Below are 18,537 nucleotides of genomic sequence, written 5' to 3'. Positions count from 1 at the left end.
GGCCCTTGGATCCTTCTTTGGGCAGGGGTGGCTTGTTTTCTGGGAGCACAGCAGCACCTTTATCTGAAGCAGGTACCTGATTTTGAGCTCCCGAGCAGGATAACAGAGAGCATGGGCTTCTCCCCCTAGTTGGCCCACCTGACCTATAACGATGAGAGATGGGAGCTGTCTTTCCCACATGACTTATTTGTCGACCCCAGCCCCCAGCCCAAGCTGGCAGAGCTAGCGCAGACTTGGCAGTTCGTTGCATGAGAGACACTGTCCCAAAGCAGGACTAATGCTTAGAGCTGGTTCTCAGTGATTTCAGATCTCTTGGTCTGCAGCAAGACTCTCCATTGAGTCTTAACCAGCTCTGTTATTACACAGGGAAGAACAAAAGGGTCAAATGGGGCCTGGAACCCTTAAGAAGAATCCACCCCACCGAGTACAACACTTGTCGCTACCTGCTCTCAACCCCACTGAGAATGTTTTGGGGTCACTCCTCGCCTGTATCAACCTAGGGGGTCTCGGAGAATCCCCATTAACATGTGCTCCAGTGGCACAATTGGTTAGTGCACAGTACTTATAGGGCAGTGCTGAGAGGAGCTATGCTGAGTTTGGGAGTTCCAACCTGGCCTAGAGCACTGGCTTTCATTAACCAAGTGGCTTCACCCCCTTATTTACTCCTCTGGAATGTAGAATTCCAGCCCAGGGGACACTGAGGCAGGGGAGGAGTAAAAAATGCCCCCTTCACTTATTACCTCCTCTCCAGAGTGCAGGTCAGAATCTACCTTCCTTTCTCCCCCACCAGCCCCTGTGCCAGGATCCCTCAAGGAGAGCCTGGAGTCCTGCCCCTCCTTGACCCCTGAGCCTGGAGGGAGAGAAGCAAGGAGCCATTGTTAGAGGGCTTTCCCTTCCCCCGCCCATCTCCTCATTCCCTTCATGGACCCCTGGGATGTGAGTAATTCTGTATTTGAGTGGCTCTCTCCCTCCCGGCCAATGAGCTTGGCGTAGACTAGCAGGGAGGGAGGAGGAAAGGGATTGTGCTCCAGTGAGAGCTCAGAAAGAAAGGTGCCGGTCCCCCACTACAGCCCAGCAGAGCACAGCAGAGCAGAGCAGGCTGGAGAATGTGTGTATGGGTCTGACTACTTCTCCCATGCTCTTCCATTTGAGCTAACTTCCCCCAGCTGTCTCCAGCCTCCCAGTCAGCGCAAGGGGGAGAAGGGCCGGGGTGGAAGAGCTTTGTGCTCCGCAAGGGTTGGCTTTTTGGGAGGCCAAGCGGGGAGAGGGATGGAGGCCACTGGAGGAGCTGAGCCGGCTCACTGTCCATGGCTTCTAAAAGAAGGGTAAGAGAAGGTCCAGCAGCTGCCTTGCCGCTGGAGAATGCGGGCATTGATCCTGCTGCCTCTCGCATGCGAAGCGAGCGCTCTACCACTTGAGCTAATTCCCCTACCTTAGTAGGCTGCATCTTGATCCATCCATTCGATAACGGAGGCCACATCGTTCCCCGCACCAGCCGGTGACTCCTTCCAAAAGGGTCAGGCAAGGGAGCATTTCCCGTAGGCTGGCTAGCTCAGCTGGTTAGCGTGTGGTGCTACTAACACCAAGGTCATGGGTTCAAGCCCCATGCTGCCTACTGCAGGAGGGAGAGGGTGGCTTCTGGTCTTCTGGCTGACTGCTAGGGGTGGCAGAGGCCAAAACCAGATTTCCCTCTAGGCTCAGCTTCAAAGTTACAAGAAACAGGACTAAAACTCCCTCTTATCCTAGGGAAAATTCACAAGCTAAAACAAAAGATAATCTAATACATTTCCTTGCCCTTACTTACAACTTTTGTAATCTTAGATGCTCATTTCAGGTATGTTTTCAGGAGATGTTTTTCCTTCCTGGTCTCTCTCTCCATCCAGAGAGGGAACAACAAAAAGAGTACAAACAACACACCCCACCCCCCTGATTTTTTTAAGGGTTCAGTCCTGAACAGGACAAACGTATATATTTGAATTTGGCAAAAGAAAGCTTCAGCATCGCTGGCATGCCAAGCGCAGAGCTCAGAGTCCTCACTGGAACACCACAGGGGATGACATTCTTGGCAGAAAGAATATACACATTGAATTTCTGGCAAGGGACACCCAAAAGAGTCTTGGCAGGAGAAAGGGCCTAGGGTTCATTCCTGGCATGACAAGCATATGGGGATTACATTCCCCACAGGGAGACACACAGCTTTAAGGGAACACATGAATTTGGTAGGGCTCTACTAATTAGTCTTAGCTCCAACACCTGGCAATCTGATGACGAGGCCTATCTTAGCAAGCAAGGCTTTCTCTTAGCTGATCACTATTTGCTAGGCCTCTGGTCCCTTGACCATACTCTGGACTTTGGGTCCGGAAAAGAGCTGGCAAAAGCCATACACCAGGTTGTTATATAAACTGCACACGGCTTCGGTGGAGCTGCGGGAGCAGCGGACCCTCCTCAGTCATGCCTGCGGGTGGTCTACCGGAGCCGCGGGACCGGCAACAGGCAGAGCGCCTCCCGTGGCGTGCCACCCTGCTTGGGGTGGTGAAATGTCTAGAGCCACCCCTGCTTCACATACAGTAATGTCAAAGTTCTTGGTTCAGGCTTGTAGCAGTGATGGAATAAACTGCAGGTTGAAATGAAGTCTCTGGAGTACATCCACAGCTGGGAGGGGTCATTCAGTCCTTTGTAGAAAGCTTCAGTTTGTAGCAAAGTCCCTCCGCGATATGAAGCAGGACTGAAGACAAGATGGAAATGAGGCATCAGCCTTTTATAGTCTCTTGCCATGTGGTCTTCGCTTTCTTTATCCAGCATGTGACATAGAAAAACCTTAAAGTTCTGTCCATAGGCAGGTCCCTGCATACCTTGTTGAGTCACAAGGCATATCTGCCTTCTGTCAATGGGTTGATTGTATAGCTGATGGTCCTTAATGACCCATCAAGCAGGCTAGACAGAACTGACACCAACTTGTCTGGGGTGTTCCCCGGAAGCAAAGAACAAGTTTGAAATACGGGCAGCATAGAGCCAATATTCATAACGTCAACTACAAAAATGATACACATCTAGAGATAGCATCCTTATAAGCAGCCAATCATAACTTCTCCATAGACCCCTTACACGACAACCTTTCTACCATATTGGCTGCAAATATAGAACAGTGGTCGCAACAGTGATCTATACAGTTACAGATTATGTCAATAACGTCACAGGAGGTGACACGGCATCAGTGAGACTGATACTGGAATACTGCCTCCAGTTTTGGTGTCCTCATTTGAAAAAGATGTTGTGAAATTGGAGCTGGGGCAGCAAAGAGCCACCAAATGTTCTGAGGGCTGGAGAAAAATGCCTTCTAGTGAGCTATTGAAAGAGCTCAATCTGCTTAGTTTATCAAAAGAAGATTGGAAGGTGACTTCATTGAAGCGTTGAAGTGCCTTAATGGAGAGAAAATATTGGGTATTAAAGGGCTCTTTAATCGAGCAGAGAAAGGCATAACAAGACCCAGTGGCTGGAAGGTGAAAAGAGACAAATTCATATTAAAACTAAGGCACAAAAATTCAACAGCGAGGATGTTTCACCACAGGAACAAGCTACCAAGGAAAGTGGTGGATTCACCATCTCTTTATATCATTCAATGTGTTTGCCCCAAAAATAGCTATTGTGTCATACAGGAGGCCTGTGATATGCAGGGGGTCAGATGAGATGCTCTAATGGTCTCTTCTGGCCATAAAGTTGACTAATTTCTGAAAAACTGAGGCCTGGTCTACACTAGGACTTTAATTCGAATTTAGCAGCGTTAATTCGAATTAACCGTGCACCCGTCCACACCACGAAGCTATTTAATTCGACATAGAGGGCTCTTTAGTTCGACTTCTGTACTCCTCCCCGACGAGGGGAGTAGCACTAAATTCGACATGGCTATCTCGAATTAGTATAGGTGTGGATGCAAATCGACCTTAGTAGCTCCGGGAGCTATCCCACAGTGCACCACTCTGTTGACGCTCTGGACAGCAGTCTGAGCTTGGATGCTCTGACCAGCCACACAGGAAATGCCCCGGGAAAATTTGAATTCCTTTTCCTGTCTGGCCAGTTTGAATCTCATTTCCTGTGTGGACATCGTGGTGAGCTCAGCAGCACTGGCAGCGATGCAGAGCTCTCCAGCAGAGGAATCCAGGGAATCTCAGAGTAGAAAGAGGGCCCCAGCATGGACTGACCAGGAAGTCTTGGATCTCATTGCTGTGTGAGGCGATGTGTCTGTGCTTTCGGAGCTGCGCTCCAACAAACGGAATGCAAAGACCTACGAGAAGGTCTCCAAAGCCATGGCACTCAGAGGATACAGCCGGGATGCAATGCAGTGCCGCGTGAAAATTAAGGAGCTGAAACAAGGCTACCAAAAAATCAAAGCGGCAAACGGACGCTCCGGAGCCCAGCCCCATACATGCCGCTTCTACGAGGCACTGCATGCCATTCTCGGTGGGTCTGCCACCACTGCCCCACCAGTGTGCATGGACTCTGAGGATGGGATAGTGTCGACGGACTGTTCCTCGGCGATGTTCGCAGACAGGGAAGATGAGGAAGGAGATGAGGATGGGGGGCAGTCGACAGCGCTTACAACGCTGATTTTCCAGACAGCCAGGATCTCTTCATCACCCTCACTGAGATCCCCTACCAACCCTCCCCAGCCGTTACCCCGGACCCTGAATCAGGGGAAGGATCAGTCTGTAAGTGCTTTAAACATGTTAACGTTTATTTTTAATGGAGCAGGAATAGTTACTAGTTGAAAAGAAGGTCAACATATATGGGGATAGAACAGAAATCCTCTTGGGAGATCTCCGAGAAGCTCTCCTGGAGGTAATCGAAAAGCCTACGCATGAGGTTCCTGGGGAGAGCTGCCTTATTGGGTGCTCTGAAGTAGCACACTTTTCTGCGCCAGGCTTTCATCTGGTACTCCGGGACCATTGCCTCAACGAGCATGGCAGCATAGGCCCCTGGTTTGTGCTCGCTTTCATGCAGCATGCGCTCTCTATCTCTTTCTGTGACCCTCTTCAGGGTGATCTCGCTCAGAGACTCCTGCATTTAATTAGAGTAAGTTGTTTACTATTAGTATTGGGAGTGCTTCACTGTTCCTTTGCATAACAAGAAGCGTCACTTTACAGCCATGTGGTGGAGGCTGCAGAGTGGCAGCCTACAGGGATCTTTCCCAGGGAACAGACGCGAGGGGGTGGAACAGGGGCAGAGTTTATGCTTTCAGGATTGCCTGCAGCAAGAGGACAGTGGTATACATTCACTTTTAAGCAGCCAAAAGTCTTTGGCTTACCATGCCTGTCTGCTCCACGGATTCTGCTGTCCTGCCCCGCTTGTCTGATCTGCAGTGCAATCCCCCAGGCAATGAAAGCGAATTCCGAAAATTTGAACTGTCCCTGAGTGAGTGCGCATGAGATAGGTGGTGTGCATGGTCTTGTTCACAGAGACTGACTAGACTATGTTTCTTCTTTGCAAAAATGTATCTTTGTAAGGAATTCACTCCCTTTTTCCTATCACACTGCTGCAACTGCATCCCGACCTGCTCCAGCATGCCCCTCACAGAGGCTGGCGCAGATTAGGCGACGCAAGAAAAAGACATGGGACGAGATGTTCGCTGAACTTATGGGCTGCTCCCGAGCCGAGGCGGCCCAGCAGAGCCAGTGGAGGGAGAACCTTTCCCAGCAGCAGCGCTCACACAGCGAACGGGAGGACAGATGGCGTCTGGAGGACCAGCAGGAGACTCAAACGCTGCTTGGGCTAATGAGGGAGCAAACGGACACGCTCAGGTGCCTTGTGGATGTTCTGCAGGACCGCAGGCAGGAGGACAGAGCCCCCCTGCACTGTATCTGCAACCGCCCTCCCCCGCCACAAAGTCCAATACCCCCCTCACTCAAAATAACAAGAAGGAGGTGCGCCAATGGCCGTGAACACTGTCACTCCACCCCAGCACTGTGCTCTAGTACCAAAAAGCACTCATTCGCTAAATTTTGAGAAGTCCTTCCCTTTCTGCGTCACCCAAGGCCAAATCCCAGTTTCATCCCCTAACTGTGTAGTTGATTATTAAAAATAGTTTGCTGTTCATTACTGTTTCCTTCATGTTTCTTTGAAGAAGACTTTGTGTGAAGCGGGGGGAGGGCTTTGGTAATTGCATAGCACAGTCACCATTACCAGGGTACAGACACGGGGGCAGGATCTACAGCAGGTCAGCAGGTCACAGCACACAGTGTCACACAGCAGGTCTCACACACACAGTGCAGTCACTAGGCACCCTGGTCGGTCTGACAGTAGAGCAGCTCCCCGCAGAAATGCTGTCTGCTGCCCCAGGGTCCTAGCGCCTGCCATCCACAAATGGCAAGGCAGGCTGCCCTTACCCTGCCCTTCCATCATAGCCCTGAGCCTCTCCAATGCCCCAAACCCTCAGCCCCAGCCAGAGCCCTCATCCCCCTACACCTCCTCCCCCTTCCCACACACCCCGCACCCCTTCCTACGCCCCCAGCCCAGAGCCTGCACCCCTCACCCCTTCCTGCACACCCACCTGTAACCGTCCTCCCCCGCCACAAAGCCACATAGCCCCCGCACACAGAGTCCCGAAAAGGAGGGATGGCAGGCTCCGTTGAAACAACCAGTCCAGCACTGCAGACCGCTCTAGGAGCAGGAGCCTGTCATTCCTCGAGTGCAGAAGCGGTGTTAACATCACTGCACACCCTACCCACCACAGTCTGCGTCCCTGTTTCAACCCTTTAACGCGAATTCATTAGTAAAGAAAACGTTGTTAATTAACAATATTCCATTAACTTTATTTTTAAACGTGTGTTGGAAGGGGGGAAACGTGGTGAACGGGGTATGTAACCGCAAAAGAAAGTCAACAGTAACTGAAACAGGGGCAGGTTCAGCTTCTCTGTAAAGAAACTGAACAGTCACAGGTTACCCTGCAACCTGAGGAATCTATCTTTCAAAGCCTCTCGGATGCACAGCGCTTCCCGCTGGGCTCTTCTAATTGCACGGCTGTCTGGCTTAGCGTAATCAGCAGCCAGGCGATTTGCCTCAACCTCCCATCCAGCCATAAAGGTCTCCCCCTTGCTCTCACAGAGATTGTGGAGCACACAGCAAGAAGCAATAACAATGGGGATATTGGTTTCGCTGAGATCAGAGCGAGTCAGTAAGCTCCTCCATCTCCCCTTGAGACGTCCGAAAGCACACTCCATCACCATTCTCCACTTGCTCAGCCGGTAGTTGAAGAGTTCCTTCTCAGTGTCCAAGGCGCCTGTATAGGGCTTCATGAGCCAGGGCATTAGCAGGTAGGCTGGGTCCCCGAGGATCACTGTAGGCATCTGCACATCCCCAACAGTTATTTTGTGGTCCGGGAAGAAACTACCTTCCTGCAGGCGTCTAAACAGACCAGAGTTCCTGAACACACTCGCGTCATGAACCTTGCCCGGCCACCCGACGTTGATGTTGGTAAAACGTCCCCTCCTCGCCCGATTTCTCAGCATCTGACTGTTGAAGAGGTGTACGATAAGGTGCGAGGAGTTGACAATGGCCATAAGTGCAGCGATGATCGCAGCGGGCTCCATGATCGCAGTGGAGTGCTGTGGCGTCCGCGCTGTCACTAACAGGAAAAGTGCGCGAACTGATTTCCCGCCGGCGGGAGTGACGGTTGAATGCTGATAGTTACCCAAGACCACCCTCGACACAGTTTTTCCCCCAGCATGCATTGGGGGGAAATCCCAGAATTCCAATGGGCAGCGGGGAGTGCGGGAACTGTGGGATAGCTTCCCGCAGTGCACTGCTTCCAATTTCGACGCTGTCCCCGTTAGTGTGGACTCACAAAGTCGAATTAGTGTCCTTAGTGTGGACGCACAAATTCAACTTTGTAAGGTCGATTCTACAAATTTGAATTAACTTATATCAAACTAATCTGGTAGTGTAGACATACCCTAGGAAAGTGTAACATAAGTGAGAAGAAAACCAGCAGCCTCCAGGACCGCAGGTTTGGCCCTCAGAGCAGGGAATGTGTCCGCAATGCTGCTCTTAGGCCACTGGATGCTCTGGTAATAGGACAGCTCTGAGTGTAACCTGCAGCTCATCTGGGGATGTAGCTGAGTGGTATGTATAAGGTCCTGGGTTGCATCTCCAGGTTCTTTTTTTCACCCTGCTGCTTTGCTCATGCCCAGCTGGGATGTGGCCCACCAGTCTCCCTGCAGGAGTTTCAATCCTGCTCAGTGAGGGGCAAGTGCCAATTGCATGGAAGGTCGGGGGGGGGGGGGGTTCTGCTCCTAAGTCACCTTGGTACATTTAAGATTTCCACCCGCTGCTTGGGACAAGGGTAGATGAGAAGGGAGAATCCTCCAGCACTGGAGGGAACGGTCCCATCTGCACAGACTGCGAGGCAAGGAAACTGAGGGGCAGTCAGTGCTCAGAGAGGAGAGAGGTCAGTGATTTACACCCAGCAGGGGACACTGCCTTTTTGAGTATCACGGGGGTAGCTGTGTTAGTCTGGATCTGTACAAAGCGACAGAGTCCTGTGGCACCTTATAGACTAACAGACGTACAGGAGCATAAACTTTCATGGATGAATCCCCACTTCGTCAGATGAATGAAGTGGGAATTCTGTGCCTGGCTAGCCAACTACAAAAGCAGTTTCTTCTCCCTTGGTGTTCACACCTCAGCTGCTAGAAGAGGGCCTCATCCTCCCTGATTGAACTAACCTCCTTATCTCTAGACTGATTCTTGCCTGCATATTTATACCTGCCCCTGCACATTTCCACTACATTCATCTGACGAAGTGGGGATTCACCCACGAAAGCTCATGCTCCAATACGTCTGTTTCTCTGTAAGGTGCCACAGGACTCTTTGTCTTTCTGAGGCGAGTGCAGCTGGCTTGGGATGGTGCTGACGATGGATAGAAAAAAGGCTGGAGTCAATGACAGACGAGACCACAGAAGGATAAGGGGAATGGCAGCCCCACAGAAGGTCCTGGGTGCTCAGATGCCCCAGTTATTGCACCCTGGCCTGTCACAGAGAGAGAAAAGACCCAGCGGGACCCAGCCCCCCTACAGTGATTCCTTGGACAAGAACCTGGCTGGGAGTGGGGTGAAAGCTCCCTCTGGGCAAAGGGGAGCTGAAATCCCTCAGTGTCCTGGAATTTAAGTAATGGAAACTTAAAACCCTGCACGGGTGGGGGCTGAGGTGCATCAGCAGAAGGTTGGGCTGGACAGGGCGGCAGGTTTGTATAATTTTTGGTTGTTCCCAGAATGGGACCAAGTCCTGCCCCACCCCCTCCCCACACACACCTGCCTAAGGCTTCCCATGCATCTCCCTAAGCCTCTGGGAGGGAGTTTGGGTGCAAGGTCTGAGCTCAGTCAGGGGGTTGGGGTGCAGGATAGGGTGCAGGAGGCAGGCTCTTGGAGGGAGTTTGGGTGCAGGTGTGGGGTCTGGGTTGGGGCAGGGGGTTGGGGGTGCAGGAGAGGGTGAGGGGTGCAGCATTTACCTTGGGCATCTTGCAAAAGCAACCTGCACCCCCCTCTGGCAGCAGCCCCTAAGCGGGAGGGCCGGGGGTGTCTCTGAGCACGGCTGCCCGCAGACTCCACCCTTGCAGCTCCCATTGCCTCCATTGGCAGAGATGGCACTTGGGGGGGCAGCATGTGGCGACCCCCCACCACCACAGTTGTTCTTCCCACAGCTGGCTGATGGGGGGGCAGCAGGGGATCTCCCCAGTCTCTCTGGGCCCCACTATTAGGTCTCTATCCTTTCTCCCCCTAACCATGCCCACCCCTCCCCTCCCCATTATCAGTGTTTTAGAGCGACCCCTCCCTCCCTTTATGGGATACAGACTGTGACAGAGACTGACTGGCGCTCCTCTCTGCATGGCCCCAATGGGGAAGGAAAGAGACTGGAGTGGGGGGAGAGACAGGCAGAAGAGTCAAATGGGGCTAAGCCAGAAAGGAGGAGATTTTCTTCCTGTTAAAACGTACTGGAGTCTCAGGGCTTGGCTACACTTGCAAATTTGCAGCGCTGCAGCAGGGTGTGAAAACACACCCTCTCCAGCGCTGCAAATTGCGGCACTGCAAAGCGCCAGTGTGGTCAAAGCCCCAGCGCTGGGAGTGCGGCTCCCAGCGCTGTATGTTATTCCTCACAGGGAGGTGGAGTACAGACAGCGCTGGGAGAGCTCTCTCCCAGCGCTGGCGCTTTGACTACACTTAGCGCTTCAAAGCGCTGCCGCGGCAGCGCTGCCACGGCAGCGCTTTGAAGTGCAAGTGTAGCCATAGCCTCATGGCTGAAAAGCTGCATCCTGTGAGACCCCCAAGCCTTCATTCTTCCTGGCCTGACTCACGGATGGTGCAGGACAGAGCCATCTCCAGTCAATTGTCCTGGTTAATGGGAACCATCAAGATTCCAAACCACTATTAATGGCCCATGATTTGCATCATTACAACAGGACCTCAGAGTTATAGTTCATATTTCTAATTTCAGATACAAGAATGATCGGTTCATACAAATAGAATGAACACACACAGTGGATTATAAGCTTTGTAATGATACCTTACAAGAGACCTTTTGCATGAAGCATAGTCCAGTCACTTTATATTCACACTAATTAGCATATTTTCATAAAACCCTATGGAGTGCAAGGTCACAGCAGGGAAAGGGTTTTACTGCAGCACCTGGGAGCAGTTGAGTTTCATGTTCAGGCTGTGGTATGAGTTCCTCCAGGTTTCTCGTAAGCACACAGGGACCTTGGTGGGTGCTCTCGATACAGGAATGGCCCAGACATGATAAAGTGATGGGGACTGCATTTTCCTTTTTTATTTTTGTATTTCCAATGACATTTCTGTTTGTGATTTCGTTTTGCTTCGTATAACTGTGTTTTCTCCTGGATTTGATAGTTAACTAAAAAAAGAATAAGGCCTCAGGGCGCCGGATGGAGGAGCAGGCTGGGGCTAGGACTGCTGAGAGAGCGAGAGTAGCAGGTTTTCTGTATTGTTTCCTGCCCCCATTTTCATGACTAGTTTCTCTTCTGCATGAAATTTGCTTCTTTTTTTTTTTAATGTGAACCTGGTTAGCTCAGTTGGTCGAGCATCAGACTTTTAATCTGAGGGTCCAGGGTTCAAGTCCCTGGTCAGGTAAAAAAAGAATCTTTCTCCACAAAAGGAAAGAAGGCATCTCTCCAGGGTGTTATTTGACATCACTTCTTTCCCCCAGGACTTGGCCTTTCCTAGGAAGGGCCATGTACTGCCTGGGACTGAAGGGGCAACTCCCTCACATGCCCAGTGGCCTCTCAGGCTGGATTAAGAAAGGCCTCTGGGAGCTGCAGCAAACTGCTGCAGGCCAACTTGATGAGTAAATACAGGGTCATCCTCAGCAGAGGTCTGGGGGTTCCCTATTGGTCCCATGGTCTAAGGGCAGCACTTGGGAATGTGAATCCTGCAATCTGAGCTGAAGTCTCAGTGGGATCTGAGGACAATTCCTGCGCCACAAACCCTGCTGGGTCTTCCAAGGTGGGGGAAGGAGGAGCTCCCCCGCAGTGTTCTTCTACCCCACCTTACACCCTACACGATTTTCAGTGGGTGGAAGGCGGAAGGTGGAAGGTGCTTGCAGGATGGCTTCATCCGCAACAGTGGCCACTCTCACAGCAGCGGCGGCCACAGCAGCAGCAGCGAGCCCCCCCCCTTCGGCTCAGTCTGAACAGAGGTCAATGTACCACTGGGTGAGACAGGCCAATTTTAGGGAGCTTCCTCTGAAGGTGAGCAACTGTCCCCAGAACTTTCTGACAGGAGCTTTAAAGTATTTGCAAATGTGCACGGCCGGCATGTGCAGAGCAAAGGCCGCCCAGGGGCACTGTGTCAGGCTCTGGCACCGCTTGAGACAATGGACCATCTTCAGACACCAGGCGACCCAGGATCTAAGGTAGGAATGGGATGAGGAAGCAAGTCAAGCTGAGCAAGGCAGGCAAAAATTCATCTCACCTTCGTGGGCGCTCACAATGATGCCCTTTTTGTGTGCCAGGGCTGACAAAAACCTCCCAGACAGAGAAGCAGCAGGCCAAAAAAGCCCTCTACACCAGCTTTCCACACAAAGATGGACTACAAGCCATCAGGAACAGTATCCCCCATAATGTCACAGCAAACTTGGTGGCTGAACTTTGTGACTTTGTCCTCACCCATAACTATTTCAGATTTGGGGACAATGTATACCTTCAAGTCTGTGGCACTGCTATGGGTACCCGCATGGCCCCACACTATGCCAACATTTTTATGGCTGACTTAGAACAACGCTTCCTCAGCTCTCATCCCCTAATGCCCCTACTCTACTTGAGCTACACTGATGACATCTTCATCATCTGGACCCATGGAAAAGAAAACCCTTGAGGAATTCCACCATGATTTCAACAATTTCCATCCCACCATCAACTTCAGCCTGGACCAGTCCACACAAGAAATCCACTTCCTGGACACTACAGTGTTAATAACCAATGGTCACATAAACACCACCCTATACCGTAAACCTACTGACCGTTATACTTACCTACATTCCTCCAGCTTTCACCAGAGCACACCACACAATCCATTGTCTACAGCCCAGCTCTAATATACAACCGCATTTGCTCCAACCCCTCAGACAGAGACAAACACTTACAAGATCTCTATTGAGCGTTCTTACAACTACAATACCCACCTGCTGAAGTGAAAAAATAGATTGACAGAGCCAGAAGAGTACCCAGAAGTCACCTACTATAGGACAGGCCCAACAAAGAAAGGAACAGAACCCCACTAGCCATCACCTTCAGCCCCCAACTGAAACCTCTCCAGTGCATCATCAAGGATCTACAACCTATCCTGAAGGATGATCCCTCACTCTCACAGATCTTTGGAGACAGCCAGTCCTTGCTTTCAGACAGCCCCCCAACCTGAAGCAAATATTTACCAGCAACCATACAACAAAAACACTAACCCAGGAACCTATCCTTGCAACAAAGCCCATTGCCAACTCTGTCCACATATCTATTCAGGGGACACCATCATAGGACCTAATCACATCAGCCACGCCATCAGAGGCTCATTCACCTGCATATCTACCAATGTGATATATGCTATTATGTGCCAGCAATGCCCCTCTGCCATGTACATTGGCCAAACCAGACAGTCTCTATGTAAAATAATAAATGGACACAAATCACATGTCAAGAATTATAACATTCAAAAACCAGTTGGAGAACACTTCAGTTTCTCTGGTCACTCATTTACAGACCTAAAAGTTGCAATATTACAACAAATAACCTTCAAAAACAGACTCCCACAAGAGACTACTGAATTGGAATTAATTTGCAAAGTGGACACCATTAAATTAGGTTTGAATAAAGACTGGGAGTGGATGGGTCATTACACAAAGTCAAACTATTTCCCCATGTTTATTTGTCCCTCTACTGTTACACACACCTTCTTGTCAACTGTTGGAAATGGGCCATCCCGATTATCACTACAAAAGGTTTTTTTCTCCTGCTGATAATAGCTCACCTTAACTGCTCACTCTCATTATAGTGTATATGGCAACACCCATTTTTTCATGTTCTCTGTGTATATCTATATCTATATCTATATATCTTCCTGCTGTATTTTCCACTGCATGCATCTGATGAAGTGGGTTTTAGCCCGCAAAGCTTATGCTCAAATAAATTTGTTAGTCTCTAAGGTGCCACAAGTACTCCTCATTCTTTTTGCAGATAAATTAATGGAGGTTAAGTCCATGAATGGCTATAAGCCAGGATGGGTAAGGAATGATGTCCCTAGCCTCTGTTTGTCAGAGGGTGGAGATGGATGGCAGGAGAGAGATCATTTGATCATTACCTGTTAGGTTCAGTCCCTCTGGGGCACCTGGCTTTGGCCACTGTTGGCAGATAGGATGCAGGGTTGTATGGACCTTTGGTCTGACCCAATATGGCCATTCTTATGTTCTTATGAAGGGAGTGGCAAAGTCTTCTGCCAGGGTTTCCTGTAGTGTAGTGGTTATCACGTGTGCCTAACACGCAAAAGGTCCCTGGTTCAGAAACAGGCTGGCTTAATTTTTCCCACCTCCTGCTGGCCTGTCCCTGCTGTTTGACACTGCCCAAGGTGGAGTGTGACCAACCAGATGGAGCCAAGTCATCTCTAGTCGCAGGCCATGAGGTGCAGGCCCTTAAAAGGGGAAGGGGCCCTGTGCTCAGGAGAGCACTCACAAGCTTGTACCTCCAGTGAATGCCCTTTACCTGGACTGCCTGGCCAGTGGTTCTCTGTGTTGTATTTCATTGTGCCTCAGGAAGACTTACCTTCATCGCACCATCCATCGCTGCGCTGTGGGACACTTACCTTGCAGAATCCTGACATCTCCAGTGCCGTGCCAGTTCTCGGAGTGAGAGTGTGACCCCCTGCCCCGCTTATTTTGAGCTTAGCTGTCAGTATAACAAACGTGCTGCTTTCTGCCAAACTCTGGTGGGTCATTAGTCCTCCCTATGCTTACTAGCTGGCCCAGTTTTGGGTAACACCTGCGATAACCCCAACCCCTTCATGGCAGAGGGTGGTGAAATGAGCTAAGGAAAAAGCCTTGGCATCAGCAGGGGAAAGCTAGAGGATCTGGGCCAGGCACCTTTTGAAGCCTTGTGGCTTGGTCTCCTCTGCCCTTGGAGGTTGGTCTACAGTGGCCGACTCTTCCTGCTGGCCTCCTTTGCGTGACTTGCCAAAGGAGGAAGTGAGGCAGGAATGGGGAAAAAGAGGAAAGTCGAGCTGAGGAAGGCAGGGCAGAAGCTAAGTGCCTCAGTGCGGCTAAGTGGGGTTAGTAGAGCGTCACCAGTCGTTCTGCAAAGCCTGGGGAGGTGCGGTTGGCTGCTGGGAGGTAGAATCCTGTGCCTGCCTCCTGGCTTCCCAGGGATGGCTACTTGCAGCCCAGGAGAAGAAGGACAGTTCTGGGTGAAAGGAAGACAAGCAAAGCTCTGGGAGGAAATTTGGGTGTGGGGTGCGGGCTCTGCGCTGGGGGAGGGGGCCCCACAGGGCCCCTTACCCCAGCCAGTGCAGCTCCCAAAGTACACACAACGCTGCGTCAGCAGATCCTAGGTGGGCCGTGCCAGCGGGGCTTTGTGCACCGCTGCCTGCAGGCGCTGCCCCCAGAGCTCCGAGTGGCTGCAGTTCCTGGCCAATGGGGGCTGCGGAGTTGGTACTTGGGGCAGGGGCAGTGAATGGAGACACTCCCACCGGCCCAGGGGATGCTGGGACATGCCAACCATTTCTGGGAGCGGCACGGAGGGATGGAGGCAGAGTGGGCAGGGAGCCACCTCAGTGCTGCTGGCACATCTCTGCACACCCATGGGGGGAGGGGAGCAGAGGGCCTCCATGTGCTGCCTGAGGTAGGGGCAGAGCACAGAGCTGCCTCCTCTCCCGGGTCTATTCCAGGAGTGGGTGGGTGGGGTCTATTGGCCTGCAAGGTGCAGCAGGTCGGACTAGATGATCACATTGGTCCCTTCTGACCTTAAAGGCTCTGAGTCTAAAAGGCAGAGGGAAGTAAAGGAAGTTTTTTAAAAAAATAAACCAAACATTGTAATACCAGGATAACTCCAACAGCTCATTGTATAGTCCCGCCCCTTTCTTCCTCCATTCTGTGTTGAATGACCTGCAGGACATTGATTCTCTCATTCCATTGATAAACTGATACAACGTGACTGAAATTAAACCAGTTCCCAGGGGAGAAAATGTCACGTCTCTGCATTGGCTGGGAATCGAACCCAGGTCAACTGCTTGGAAGGCAGCTATGCTCACCAGTATACCACCAATGCATCTTGCAAAAATATCACTTATGCTTGCCCAATGAGGCTAGACCAGCATTGAGGAGATTTTCTGCCTGTTAAAATGTATTGGCTTCTTATCACTAAAAATAAACCACCTCCATCTTCACTTGGGTTTGAACCAACAGCCTTTCAATTAGCCACCAAAGTTGTTAATCACAGGGTATGTCTACACTACGGGATTATTCCAATTTTACAGAAACCAGTTTTTGGAAATAGATTGTATAAAATCGAGTGCACGCGGACACACTAAGCACATTAATTCAGCGCTGTGCATCCATGTACCGAGGCTAGTGTCGATTTCCAGAGTGTTGCACTGTGAGTAGCTATGCCATAGCTATCCCATAGTTCCCGCAGTCTCTCCTGCCCATTGGAATTCTGGGTTGAGATCCCAATGCATGATGGGGCAAAAACAGTGTAGTGGGTGATTCTGGGTAAATGTCATCACTCAATCCTCCCTCCGTGAAAGCAACAGCAGACAATCATTTCGCGCCCTTTTCCCTGGATTGCCTGGGCTGATGCCATAGCACGGCAACCATGGAGCCTGTTCGGCCTTTTTTCACTGTCACCGTATGTCTACTGGATGGTGCTGACAGACACAGTACTGCAGCGCTACACAGCAGAATTCCTTTACCTTTTGCAAGTTAGCAAAGATGGTTACCACCCATCCCATCCCATCTGCTGCTTTTCAAGTTGACAATGACAGTTTCCAGTTATACTGTACACAGGGCCGGCTCCAGACCCCAGCGCGACAAGCACGCACGTGGGGCGGCACTTGCCGGCAGGGGCAGCAGATTGGGCCGGTGGACCTGCCGCAGTCACGCCTGCGGGAGGTCCACCGGAGCCCCGGGACGACCGGACCTGCCGCAGGCACGACTGCGGAGGGGGCGCTCGTCCCGCGGCTCCAGTGGACCTCCCGCAGGCATGACTGCGGACGGTTCGCTGGTCGCGCGGGTCGGCTGGACCTCCCGCAGGCATGCCTGCGGCAGCTCAAGCGGGAGCCGCCGGACCAGTGAACCGCCCGCAGCTGCGGGAGGTCCAGCCGAGCCGCGTGACTAGCGGACCCTCTGCAGTCATGCCCGCGGGAGGTCTGCTGCTCCCGCGGCTCCAGGGCGCCTCCCGCTCATGACTGCTTGGGGCGGCGGAATATGTAGATCCGGACCTGACTGTACAGTTTGCTGCTGTCATGGGTGCTCCTGGCTGGCCTCAGTGAGGTCGACCGGGAGCACATGGACAAAAATGGGAATGACTCCCCAGGTCATTCCCTTCCTTAAGTTTTGTCTAAAGGGAGAGTAAGTCCTGTCTGGACTATCGGGCAAGCCTACTAAAGAACCAGACAGGCAAACGGCTGCTCTAGGTCAGAGCCCCAGACATCCCACAGAAATGATGGGCTGTATGCCATTCTAGGGGGTGCCCCTGAAACAACCCCACCCGTTGCTTCCCTCCTCCCCCACCTCTCCTGGGCTACCGTGGCAGTTATCCCCCCGTTTGTGTGATGAAGTAATAAAGAATGCAGGAATTTGAAACAACACTGACTTTATTGCCTCTGCAAGTAGAGATCAAAGGAGGGAAGGGAGGGCAGCCTCCAGCTGTGATGATATTCCAGGCAGGACTGAATCTCCATTAGACAAAGCTTAAAGAAGAGAATGACCTGGGAGTCATTCCCATTTTTGCCCAGGCACCCCCGGCCGACCTCACCAAGGCCAACCAGGAGCACTCACGGGACAACGATGACGGATACCAGTCCTACTGTACCGTCTGCCATCCACAAGAGAAGAGAAGGAAAGGGGATGCTGCTGTGTAGCTCTGCAGCACTGCATCTTCCAGCAGCATCCAGTAGACATACGGTGACATTGAAAAAAAGGCGAGAAATTATTTTTTCCCCTTTGCTTTCACGGAGGTGGGTGGGTGGGAGGGGACCGATATATACCCTGAACCACCTGCGACAATGTTTGTGACCCTTCAGGCTTTGGGAACTCCGCCAAGAATTCAAATGGTTTTCAGAGAGTGCGGGAACTGTTGGATAGCTACAGTCATCAGTCGTCCCTCCCTCCATGAGCATCCATTTAATTCTTTGGCTTTCTGGTACGCTTGTCTCAGCTCCTTAAGTTTCAGCACTGTGTCGAGTCCCTGTTGTGGCCTCTGTCCATCATAGCCTTGGGTATTTTTTTCAAATGTTTTGGCATTTTGTCTTTTGGAACGAAGTTCTGATAGAACAGATTCATCTCCCCATACAGAGATCAGCTTCAGTATCTCCCCTACAGTCCATGCTGCAGCTCTTTTTTGATTCTGGGACTGCATGGTCACCTGTGCTGATGATCTCTCCACGCTGGGCAAACAGGAAATGAAATTCAAAAGTTCGTGGGGCTTTTCCTGTCTACCGGGCCAGTGCATCCGAGTTCAGATTGCTGTCCAGAGCGGTCACAATGGTGCACTGTGGAATAGCACCCAGAGGCCAATACTGTCAAATTGTGGCCACACTAACCCTAATCAGAAATGGCAATACCGATTTCAGCGCTACTCCCCTCGTCGGGGAGGAGTACAGATATCGGTATTAAGAGCCCTTTATATCAATATAAAGGGCTTCGTTGTGTGGACGGGTGCAGGGTTAATGCGATTTAACGCTGCTAAATTCGATATAAACTCGTAGTGTTGACCAGGCCAGAGAGAGCAGCAGGTTTCCACTATTGTTTCCCTCTTGTTTTCTTGACTAGTTTCTC

The 18,537-nt window shown here is 51.3% G+C and overlaps 2 non-coding genes across 2 annotated transcripts; one reads left to right on the top strand and one right to left on the bottom strand.

Moving 5' to 3' along the window:
- Positions 1–11,062: 11,062 nt before the first annotated feature.
- TRNAK-UUU lies at positions 11,063–11,135 on the top strand. The gene has a single exon. It is a non-coding gene; the product is annotated as a tRNA-Lys (tRNA).
- A 4,601-nt stretch (positions 11,136–15,736) lies between these two features.
- TRNAG-UCC lies at positions 15,737–15,808 on the bottom strand. Its single transcript has one exon. It is a non-coding gene; the product is annotated as a tRNA-Gly (tRNA).
- Positions 15,809–18,537: the final 2,729 nt, after the last annotated feature.

The sequence above is a fragment of the Mauremys mutica genome, chromosome 18 (assembly GCF_020497125.1).
Source record: "Mauremys mutica isolate MM-2020 ecotype Southern chromosome 18, ASM2049712v1, whole genome shotgun sequence".
NCBI classification, from domain to species: Eukaryota; Metazoa; Chordata; order Testudines; family Geoemydidae; genus Mauremys; species Mauremys mutica.
The sequence above is the reverse complement of the archived record's forward strand: the minus strand, read 5'-3'. Positions and strand labels throughout refer to the sequence as shown.